The sequence below is a fragment of the Balaenoptera physalus genome, assembly GCF_965194825.1.
Source record: "Balaenoptera physalus genome assembly, chromosome: 21".
Lineage (NCBI taxonomy): Eukaryota > Metazoa > Chordata > Mammalia > Artiodactyla > Balaenopteridae > Balaenoptera > Balaenoptera physalus.
Window position 1 is genome coordinate 36861864 of NC_138902.1, and position 12515 is coordinate 36874378.

At 41.9% G+C, this 12515-nt stretch overlaps 1 protein-coding gene across 1 annotated transcript in view; it reads right to left on the minus strand.

The window, feature by feature from the left end:
• Positions 1 to 12515, minus strand: part of CSMD1 (CUB and Sushi multiple domains 1) — a gene marked incomplete at its 5' end in the record, with an annotated part of 1822885 nt that overhangs the window by 1640836 nt on the left and 169534 nt on the right. The gene's annotated exons all lie outside the window — the stretch shown is intronic.

Below are 12515 nucleotides of genomic sequence, written 5' to 3' on the forward strand. Positions count from 1 at the left end.
AAAATAGGATGGCGTGCTTCATTTTTTTTTTTTTTTTTTCCTTTAAACGTGTTCAATCTTTCCCATTCGGGAAGCATGCGGAGATTTGGCAATGTTTCCTGAAAAACTGAAGTCTACATAATTCATATTACATGAGATAATGACAAGAAAATAGTAAGTCTGCAATGAAATGGTTGGTGATAGCAGAAAAAATAGCTTAGATAGTACTCCATTTAAGAGATGCTTTTATCTTAATTCTTTTTAAGGCGATGCCTCTTGTATACTGTTAAAGCCACACACCTGCCTATGGTGATGCCCCACTTGTTTTCCTAATGTTATTGAAATTAAAAAGATGACAATGTTGAAAGTTCCATGAAACATTACCATTGACTAAATGGTGTGGTTTAACTAGCAAAAATAATAAAATCTTGCCGTATTCCATCTTCAGATCTACTCATGAAACCTCTGTTGACTCGCTGCAGTATTTTCTAATTTGATGAGACACCGATGTCACCGGAAATAGGAGAACCGACCAAGCAGAACTTGACCATCCTGGCTCCTATTAAAATGGTTACCACAGAATGGAGGAGAGAAAGCCAAGGTCTCACCCTAGAGGCTCCTGAGGGCCGTAGCGATACTGGACCTCAGCTTCCTCCACTTTAAAGAGGGAAATACCGTGTTTAACTTAAGATGACAGTTGTGTTTGAAATGTCTGTACATTTTGTGAAGTGTACCATAGAAATCCTCCCTGCCTCTTTCCTGACTTCAGGGCCAGCGCTGACCTGGAGTTTCCAAGTGTGGGGATTGGCAGAATCTAGCAAGGACAGACTCTGGTTAAGGGTTTACGTATATAAACTGAGAAGAGAAGTCAGGGAAATGGAAGGGTTGGGGGAGGACCTCTGAAGTCCGGCAGCCTGGATCTGATTCCTTGCTCTGCACATTGTTTATTTAATTTCTTGGTACCTTAGAATCCCCATCTATAGAAAAGGTGACCATAAGAAAACTACCTCAAAGGATTCTTCTAAGAATTCATTGAAAAATGAAATAACATGTAATGTGCTTAGATTAATTCTTGGTACAAAGTGAATATTCATAGATCTATCAGGTCACTTTTTTTTGTAGATGAAGATGACTTAGTTATGATGGCGTTTTGCCCTGGGCCTTATGATACCCAATATCCACAACGAAGTTCGTAACCACCAATTAAGCATGAATCTTTGCTCTCTTTCTTTGTAGCTGTCTTGCCTTGGACCCTTTTTACCCATATTCTTAGGTCTAAAGTTGATATTAATGTGTATTTATAGAACTTACAAAATGACACATTTAAATGCCTGGCAGCTGGTTTCCATTCGAGAAATGCTAATCCCATCTCTCCCAGATGATTTTGATTTATCCAGAATCTACCACAAGGGACTTTACCCACAGTGTAGCTCCCTGAGTTTGGGAAGCAACTATTTTCCCCCGTCCAATAATAGCTTGTCTGTGTTGCACTGTTGAATTCTGGCATACTAGCTGTGTCCCAAAATTGACAATATTCTAAAATTTATTTACTGATGGTCTTGTATAATTTAGATAAGATTGTCTGGTAATGCCAAAAACATTATTCATATAGAACATTATTTTAAAAGTAATTATTTCACTCTTTAAATCTTAATATAATTTGGGAAGAGGTACCATTTGGGTCCTTGCTATTTTATTTACTGTAAATAAATCTAAATCTAAATCTAAATATCAGAATGCCTTTTAGCATTCCTTTATCTTTCATTCCTGGCCAAGTAGCAAAATGCAACAGTAGCTATCAGATCTTCTCTGCCAGAGAAAAACCTACCCTAAAGATATACCCTGAAAGTGCTGTCAACCTTCTTTCAGTGTATAACTTGATAGAGGTCAAGTTATACTGAGGAAGACTCCAGATAATTCTAGGAACAAAAATACCACAGGAATTTTGTGGGAAAACATTAAGATACATTGTATAAAAAAGTCAATACTTGCCTCTGCTTGACAAACCAATATGGCAAGTACACATGGTTCAACTTAGTAAGAATATCCTAGGTTGGGAAGATTTAAGCTTGAATTTTAACAACAGTTTTCAGTTTACTTGTTGCCCCACTGAACTTGAAATATAGGGCATAACAAAGTAAATATCCAAGTGGAAGAGTAATGCCCAATAAATAAAGATATGTGGTATCACTACATTAAGTAAAACCTGACCTCCAGAAGGACCATCCAGAGCGTGACTGCAGTATCGCTGTCCCCTGCGAGCCTTCCCTACTTAGATGCACTACAGTCAGGGCTGTGGCCACCAGCACACACTTGAGTCCTGCCTGAACCGCAGACCCAATGACCTCATCTTCAGCATGTAGCCACCGCCTTAACCCAAGCAGTGACACTCAATCATGGAGAGAGTCCAGAAGGCGTGGACTTTGGAGGTGACTGGGGAAAAAAAGAGAAGGACTCCTATAATAGATAAAATTCTCTTTTGCGCTTCTTAAAATATCAGTGGTAGGAATGAGGGAGAAAGCAAAGCAAGAAGATGCTGTGATCTGGTACATTTCAAACGAGAGGTTCAGGTCAGTTTCTGAGACCAATATTGTAGGTCATCCAGAATCTAAAGGTAGAGACATAAGATTTAAATTGGATTTTAAATGTATTGCCACATACATCTCAAGCATCAGAAAGGAAAATTGGGATCACATCTATGCCCTCAGTCCCATACCAGAATGCCTACGAGGCATATCGTTCTCCATGAATCGTAATGCTCCAGGGAAGCTGTTTAGGGCTGTAGCTTTCAGCTGGACCACTGTCCTTACACAGATCCTGCATAGAAATACAGCAGCTTTGTGCATATGATACACAATTACCTTTGAGAGATCGAGTTGGGCAGATGGGGCATTTTATTTTTAGTTAAAATTTGAAACAAGTTTTAAAATCTGAAGTGATCATCCTAAAGCAACCCATGAACATGTTTAGTTAAATGTCAGTAAACTCTTTAGCCCAAAAGGATTCGATTTAATCAATTCTACAAGACATTGACCATCATGTTGTTTGGGTCAAACTGAGATAAGCAATCACTTCTTCACAGTACCTGAAGGAGACCAGTCTCTCGTAACCACACACGCACACGCATGCACGCATTCAAGTTCATCTCTACAACTCATCACTATCATTCTTTGGGGAAGAAGTACTCCCAAAAGACAGGTACGTCTTCCCTAGAGCAACGTTTACACCATGCTCCGCCACCAATGGGTGAATTTACCAGAAATTGGCAATAAGAAAGTCTATGCTCACCCGTTTTTATGTGGTTGGAGTTAAGGAGATGTAGATACACAGAGCAGGAGAGTGAAAGAGGGACAGCAGAGAAAGAGATTGAGAGAGATCTCACGAGAGAAAGGAAAAAACACATAGATCTCACAGAGATGAAGGGCCACTTGATCTACAGGCAAAGAAAGGTGGAAGAAAGGAAGGATGCTGAGTGGTGAGCACTTGCCCGGGTTCCTGCTGGCCCCTTCTTCCCTGGCTACAGGCCCTCAGGAAGCCTGCCTCATTTGCATGGGGATCTCTTACACCTCTTAGTGTAGAGGTCTACGGTCTTACCTCCTTGCATTTCTTCTTCCTTCTTCCGGGGGTGCAGTCCAATGTTCTTTATGGGAATCTGGCCCCAGCGTCTCCCGAAGTTCATGTGTTTTGGGTGGGACTCCATCCCTTGTCTATAAGTGAAGCATGTCACCTTGAACTAACTAAAGAGTGAACCAAATTCCCTCCCCATACTGTTGGGTTCAGGGAAGAACTAACAACCAAATCTGCCAACTTGTGTAGGAACCACTGGAAAAATACTGCCTCTCTTTTCTGCTAGAAATTAACCCGACGGAATCTAGAACTGGGCCAGTACACCCATTACCAACATAAGGGTTGAACTCATCTACAAAGGGGACCGACACAAAAGAGGTTCGATCAGAAAGGGAAGAGGAGCCAATCCTGCTGTCATCCCAGGAGCCAATGGCTCGAGGAATTCCTGAAGCCCGAGCTTCCCTCATCTCAGTAGTTTTTCGGGCTAAAAAATTTACTTTGACTTTAATCCAAATTTGGTGGCATTTTCTCTCATGTTGACCTAGAAAAGCCTAATGGATACACCTTCTATCTTTATTCTCTATTATTCTTTTACACTTAGCAAGAGTCGACTTATTTTATTTTCAAAGGTGGCTTAACTTAGTTCCTTTCTTGTTCTTTATACAAGTGTGTTTACACAAGGGTTCTTTATACCGTGGGCCTTAAAGGTTATTCATGAACACCATCTCACCATGAAATTGGTGACATTCTCAGCCAAAACTGATCGTCCTGGTTTTAATTTTATCTTTCTTTCTGGAGATCTCTTCCTCTGTATTTCCTAACAGAATCCCCTCTCCTCCCTCCCTCCCTCCCTCCCTTCCTTTCTTCCTTCCTTCCTTTCCCTCCCTCCTTTCTGGCCTTCTTCCCTTTTTTTTCTTTCTCTTTCTCTCTTTTCTTTTCCTTTTTTTTCTCTCCTTTCTTTTCTTCTTTCTCTTGCATAGGTATTTATGAAACTAACACAACTAGCCAGGCACTGAACTAGATATTAAATGTATGATGCTAAAAATAACACAGCAAGAAAACATGCAAACGCCCCTCAACTACCTGCCGCCCCCATAAATAAAACTCATGGTCCCCAAGAGTTGTCAGCTTCTCAAAATTACATCCATAACATACTAGCCCACTTCCAACAAGTAATTCCTGTTTTAAAAAAATTATCACTCAGTTTAACTTTAACAAATGACTTGTCTGCCCCTTCTGAGGTTTTCCCTCTTCATTTCATTAATGTGGATTATACCTTAATAGATTCTGATGTTGAATTTTCTTTGCATCTTGGACTGAACCCCAAATGATTATGATGTAATTTTAAAAATATACTATTGGGCTTGATTTGTTAATATTTTAGGACTCTTCCATCTATGTTAATAATTAAGACTGGTCTATAATTGTCTATCTCTATACTTCTCTAGTTTTGTTATTAAATTGGTTATTAACTTAGCAAAAAAAGTTATCACTCAAGTTTACTTCCAGACACATTTAGTTTTTGCACATTGAGTTCAACGGCGGGACGTCAAATCTATCTGGCTTTGGCCTCATTCACTGTTTGGAATTTTCTCTCCATTCCTAACTGTGCCCTTGTTGCTACATGTGTTGGCACGCCGACTCAGACAGGGCACCACACTTACAGTTGCCAGCCCTGCCACGCAGGGAATGTTGAGTAGGGTCCCTCACCACACTCTTTACACAACTTCTCCCTAATCTTCAGTAATTATATGGAAGACTCAACTTATAATCAATGGTTCAGAACCACAAGGAACAATTCTGGGAAGTGCTGTCAAGAAGCTGTCTTCAATTACCCAAATGCCCCTTCGTACAGGATGTTCTGTCTCTCAGTGCCTGGCCTTCCAGCAGCATCTGCAATGTTTAAGGAAACCGAGCAGTCCCCAGGCTAAATTTTCATAGGGCTCTGCAGCCAACCTTCACTCTCCACTGTTTATGCCCTTTGTCAGCACACTGAAGTCCATATAGACCGCCCTGTGATTAAAAAGGGATGTACGTTCCTTACAGAAATGTACTTGGGCCACTGGATAATTTGGCACATAAACATTCATATGGAAAATATTATTAGGTAATGGTATATAAACTTTTTCTGTTATCTTAGAAATATGGCAGCACATAAGAAAATAATGTGCTTACAGCACCAGCTTCTTTAACCTTTAAAGTCCTGGAGCACTGAGTGATGACTAGTCACTAACAATTAAATGCAACACACTAGGTGACAGTTGCTAATTCATATTTCTTCATGTTTGGGGGCCTGACTGAGGCATCTGTTTTCCGCTGGGAAAATATATCATGTGATAATAAGGAGATGCATTTTGCACATGTTCAAATGGCTTCACCATTTCACCTCCTGATACCTTCAATCAAGTCCACACGGAACAGCTGTCGAGGTTTACTGGTGCCTCAGCTTTCTAAGCAATATTTAAATTTTCCGTTTATTTGAGCGCAACCATACACATTTGCTTCTCTGACAAGAATTTCTAGAATAAATGATACAGAGAAACTAATGATCTGTGTTGAACTGAGACCAGCAATCCCAGGCAGGGAGGTGCCCTAGCGCGTCCTCCAGTGTTTCCCGTTACCTGCGTCCTCACACACGCCCGCAGGTACGCAGGGTACAATTCATACATCATGCTAAGTACTGTACCGAGCAGGGCACTCTTCAAATTAACCGCAAATGAGCTACAAATGGAACCCTGAGACGATGCTCTCCTGTTAAGGTAGACTGAAAATATTGCCGCTAAGGGATATACGCAAGGCTTTTGAAAGCAATCACGACCTGATATTGTGGTATTTCTTTTAAGTCTCTCCAATTTTTCTTAAAACAAACCGAAGAACATATATATATAGTCAAGGCCAGACTTCAGGTATATAAGTTAGAACACTCACCGGGAGAGCCACTGAGCCTCCGAAGGTAAGATGTGCTTATTTGATAAGGATGTTCCAGCGTATGGAGAGGGTAACAGCCTCATTTTCTCCGAGGCTCAAGAGGATGGGCGAGCGGGTGACCGATCAGAGGGTGGGTCAGGCAGGCGGCAGAATGGGGGCTCGAGGTGGCCTCACCAGTGCCTGCGGCGAGACTGAACTTCAGATAGACGTCGCCTGACTCTAGGCCTCTACCCTTACTCCTCCCCTGCTTTTTTTTTTTTTACTAAATTTATTTATTTTTCATTTTTATTTCTGGCTGTGTTGGGTCTTCGTTGCTGCATGTGGGCTTTCTCTGGTTGTGGCGAGCTGGGGCTGCTCTTCGTTGCGGTGCGCGGGCTTCTCACTGCGGTGGCTTCTCTTGTTGCGGAGCATGGGCTCTAGGCGCACGGGCTTCAGTAGTTTTGGCTCACGGGCTCAGTAGTTGTGGCTCACGGGCTTAGTTGCTCCACGGCATGTGGGATCTTCCCAGACCAGGGCTCGAACCCGTGTCCCCTGCATTGGCAGGTGGATTCTTAACCACTGTGCCACTGGGGAAGCCCCCTCCCCTGCTTTTTTGAACAGCATTTACTTTTAAAACTCATTGCAAATTTTCTCCCTGCCCCTTTGAGATGTATCGGGTCTGCCAAAAAGTTCGTTTGGGTTTTTCCAAAAAATGTTCTGGACAAACCCAAACGAACTTTTTGGCCAACCCTGCATGTCAATCTTTTTAAAGAGACTCTTGCCAATTTTACCGTGCAGGAGGGTCTTTCTCAAGGACCCTGGAGCTGCCCCTTCGAAATGCAGCCATCAGAGATGACAGCTCCTCTATGGCCCAGTCTCTAGGGAAGGGGAGTCCTTAACCTCGATGGACGCCAATGAGCAAACACAGAAAGTCTAATAGCCAAGGAAAACATCTGCAAACTCAGGAGCTACTCAATGTGCTCGGCCCACCACCCCCGGTCCCCCAGAGCTTTTCCTTTGTTTTAGGGGAGCTGAGTTCAGCTCTCTCCTCTATTGCAGTCATCATGAACAAAGTCTTCTCACCTGTTTAACTTGTTCAGTGCATTTTTATTTATTTAATATTTATTTATTTATTTTTGGTTGTGTTGGGTCTTCATTGCTGCGCGTGGGCTTTCTCTAGTTGCGGCGAGCGGGGGCTACTCTTCGTTGCGCTGCGCAGGCTTCTCACTGCGGTGGCTTCTCTTGTTGCGGAGCACCGGCTCTAGGCGCGTGGGCTTCAGTAGTTGTGGCGTGCGGGCTCAGTAGTTGTGGCTCACGGGCTCTTGAGGGCAGGCCCAGTAGTTGTGGCGCACGGGCTTAGTTGCTCTGTGGCATGTGGGATCTTCCCGGACCAGGGCTCGAACCCGTGTCCCCTGCGTTGGCAGGTGGATTCTTAACCACTGTGCCACCAGGGAAGTCCCACAATTTTTTTTTTTTTTTTTTTTTTTGACACAAGCTGGGTGGTCAGGCATTTAGAAGGCTATGGAAATGTGAGGTCTAAGAATGTGGCTGGTCGGGGGCAGGTCAGAGAGGTCCTACCACCCAACACAAGGATTTTGTGATGCTTTCCTAAGTATTCTACATCTTATCCTCTAAGCCAAGGGCAGGGTTGCCAGGTAAATCTAAAGAGAGAAGTAACAGACTCAGATTACTTTGTTAGAAACAACCCTCTGTCCACGGACACTGGCGTGGAGTGAGGCTGCGACTAGGGCTGAATCCATAGGCCACTGGAGTGCTCAGAAGACGGAAGGGGCGAAGCCAGTGGAAAGTGAAGCTCAGGACAGGCGACTTCCTGAAATCCACACAGTTAGGACAGAACTTCATGAAGGAGGTGAAGTTCCATCCTTTCCTTGTCAGGCATGTTAAGCTTTCACTTAGTCTAACTTTCCAGCTTTCTTGAGATCATTATATTGAGATAATGTTATAATCGAAATATAACACTGTGTAAGCTTAAGGTGTCCAAGGTGATGATTTGATACACGTATATATTTGGAGATTATTACCACAATAAGGTTAGTGAGACCATCCATCACCTCACATAAATACCATTTGCTGTGGCGGTTGTAGTTTGAAAGTTATCTCTTAAAATAACTGTATTGCACTTGACTATGAACCAGCCAAGGGAACACCTTCCATGAAGCCAGACGCAGTAAATATATCTACAGAGCTGAGTTCTGTCTAGAATAGGGGAATCAAAGTGTCACTTCAAAGCCAAAATATAAGCACCATTCCAATGCACTGAGAGAGACAGACAGACTGAAAGATTTTAAAAGAACCTATAGATATCATGACATTATTTGCAGATAACAGGACTGCTTCCTTTGAAAATCACTAACTATAAAAAGATGTCCTTAAAGTGTGAGAGGTACAAAATAAATGTACAAAATAAACAGATTTCAGAAACATCAAGAATAATCATTAAAAATGTAAAAATTCCCCTTCATATAACAAAAATTACAAATTACCAAGTGAAAAACTTGTAAAAACATTTACTTATTGCTGTTGAGAAAACCATATCTGAAACATGTATCAAATCATCCTGGGGTGAATGGAAGGTCTGAGTAAATGAAGATGCAGACGTTTTCCCAGATGACAATTTTCCCAAACAAATCTATGAATTCCAAGTAATTCCCATCAAAATCTCAAAGCATGTTTTTAATAACTAAATTTTTTTCTAATTTTGAAAGCAGGAATTTTGTAAAAGACAAGAGAGACTTTGTATAAAAGAAAAGAGAGACCTTGTATTAAAAACAACAAAACTGAAAACAGCTTAGTGCTGGTATTTTAACAGACAATTTAGTATCATCAGGGAGGCAGGTACAGGGTGGAGGGACTCAAACGGACAACAGAGTATGCGTGTGGAAGTGGATTTTGAATAAAAAATGATTCTAAAGCCTGGAAAAAATTTTTGGAGAAAAAATATATACCCATTATAGCATACACCAAAATGATTTCCAGAAAAAATCCATTATTTTAAAGTACTAGAAACTTATATACATTAATATTTATGCAGTACCCTGCTGATAAAGACCTCATTAGCGAAACTTCAAAACTAGAAGCTGGGAGGAAAAAGATTAATCATTCTGGCTGCCTAAAATTATACATAAGCTCTGTCGATCTCAGATACCATAAATACAGTGCCTAGATGGAGGTGATACTCAGACAAGGAGACCCAGGAGGCCTTTGTGCTGAAGATTCTTCCTCTGCTTCCAAATCCACCCTCCTCCCTTCTGCCCCTGCTTCTGCAACTCCACACCCTCTCCTGTCGCCTCCCTCCTCTCGTTTCCAGGCGGTTCCCCAAGGGGAGGCTGGGACACAAGACAGGCTGCTGAGGACAGGGGTCAGGCTGGCGGGCATCCCCATGGGTCTAGACAAATCAATACATACATAAAGAAGATAAAAATTGCATTCATAAAATGGCAAGTGATAACGGTGTAATTGACCAATTCATAAAAGGAATGACAAATTGGTTAATAAGTCTATGAAAGATATTCAACTTCATTTTTAAGGAAATACACATTAAAACAACGAGGTATGATTTTATGCCTGCTAGATTATATAATTTCTTTGAAAGATAATTTCTGAGCACTCACACAGCTATCAGGAAACAGGACTTTATTTTCACTGCTTTGGGGTGAATAAAGCAGTATAACATTTCTTGAAGAACTTGGCACTATCCATCAAGTGTCTGTGCATTTTCACCTGGAAATTCTATTTCTAGGAATATATACAAGTCAAAACAATGTGACAATACACAAAGAGAGATTTGGACGAAGATGTTCTTTCCAGCATTACATATACTTAATCCCTGTAGAAAACCACCCAAATAGTCAACAAACTTGGATTGGTAAAAATAATTATACATCCAGTTATAAAAATGGGACACACATTCTTAAACACACACACACACACACACACACACACACTCCATTTGTGTTCCTAATTTTTCTCTACTATAAAAAAAGGTTTGGAAAAAAATAGGTGAAATAACAGTGGATTTGGACGGCAGAAAATTAAGAATATCCTTTTCATTTGCTATAAAATTACCTTTAATACAGAATGGAAAATTCAACATGAATAACCTCTGTCAGGCCTCAGACCAGGACCGGTGGGAGGGGCCGTGGGAGATGGGTACAGGCAGGACTTGCTGGGCAAAGGGGAGGGCGTGCCGGGGGCAGAGCAGGCAGCGGGCTCGATAAACCTCAACAGTAGTTCTCAGCACTAACATCCACAGTCCACATTCTGAACCAGTCAAATAGATACCACACCATCTGAAATCTCTTGATTTGGACTTAAAAATCAGCCTCCTTTGCATGTGTGGAGGCAGGAGGTATAAGGGAAATCTCTCTACTTTTTCTCTGTTTTGTTGTAAACCTAAAACTGCTCTCAAAACAGTCTTTTAATTTTTTAATTTTTTTTTTTTGGTTTTTAATCAGCCTCCTTTCCTTAGTTAATGAGGAGCAAAAGTGTTCGAGTTCAGTTTTATGTCTCTGATGTCTCAAGTTCACCATCTGACTGATCCTTAAATAAAAAGCAAAAGGAATGAAGCAAAAAATAATCTGTAATTATAAACCCATGAGAAAAAAGTGCGCGTGCACATTTCATCTCTCTTCCCTTAAATAAATAAATGTCTCGTCCCAGGTGGTCTGTGCCCTTTGCCCAGTTCTGTTCATCTCTCAGCTACACCTGACTGGAACCACCTTGGGACTGAGATATTATTCAGCAGCTTTTCCAAGTCATCTTCAATTTCAAAGTAAAGTATGAAGTCACACGGACTAAGAGGATGGAAGCAGAGGAGGGAGAGCCTTAAACGGCTGCCTCTGCCAGAACCCGAAACCCGGCAGGAGATGAGGATGAAACACACACCTTTTCCTGGGTCCTATCTCAGCCAGGCAGCACTTAATGGACCTCAGAGCAACTGATGACTTTTTTATTTGGTATTTTCTTTTTTAATGGAAAGGAGTCCTTAATGCAATTCTGAGGGAATGCAATTACTAGGCTAGAAAGAAATCTCTTTTTTTACTAATTCACTTCTTATCTCAAACGTCCCTGCAGGGGAGGGGCTGGATCCGTGCTTTGCCACATTCAGGATTTTGAAACCCAGCTCACTCGGCTCCGAGGTTCATAGCCTGTCTAATGAAGCGGTGCTGTTCTTTGACACAAGTTAGCCTACATACCTCACCATGTGGCACTAGTTGTAGGAAAAATACAGAAATTATGCGAGCCAAAAAAGAAGGAGAAAAAAGGAAAAAAATATAGGAAGAAAATGTTTAAAAATCTGGGAATAAAATAGGAGAAGAACGGAGTTACTCTTTTCTAGGATGCAGGATAGAATGATTTGTTTGGTTTATCTAGACTTGGCAAGACCAGTATGTTTTGTGATTTTACGTACGTGGGCTATTGCAAGACAGTATTCCTACAACTACTCAAGGTGATTTCTATATTTTTGTTTTATTTTCTCATCTCTTCCTTCCACGTTTCCTGAGTCTACAAGTGAAGCAGGGCTTGGCAGTTGGTTTCCACGGACTGGACGTATCACGGACAATCGTGTTTGCAAAGTGCAGGGATGCATGGAGGTCCACGCCCAGCGTGAGCTCACTGACACTAGGGAACTCCATCAGTCTGCACACAGCGTGGAGAAGACCTAGAGGAATCTCAGGACCGAAGGGCAGATGCATAAAGGAACTCATGCAGACCCCCAGGCTGAAATATAAGATGCTCTTTTAGCACCAGTGTCCAGATGGCTCGAGGGAATGCTCTCTCATCTCCTTCCCCCTGCCCTGCTGCAGCCAGGACTTCAAGTCATCCTCTCGCCCTTGCCCTCCCACCAGACATCTAACTAGGAACCGCCAAGATGCATGCACGAGTGTGTTACATGTGCGCAAGAGTGGTGAGGCGCATCCCCAGAGGTAATTTAGCAGGAGGGATTCACTTTTCCGTATTTGCCATCTCCCAAAAAGAAAACACACAACAAAAGTAAAACAATAGGGCTTCCCTGGTGGCGCAGTGGTTGAGAATCTGCC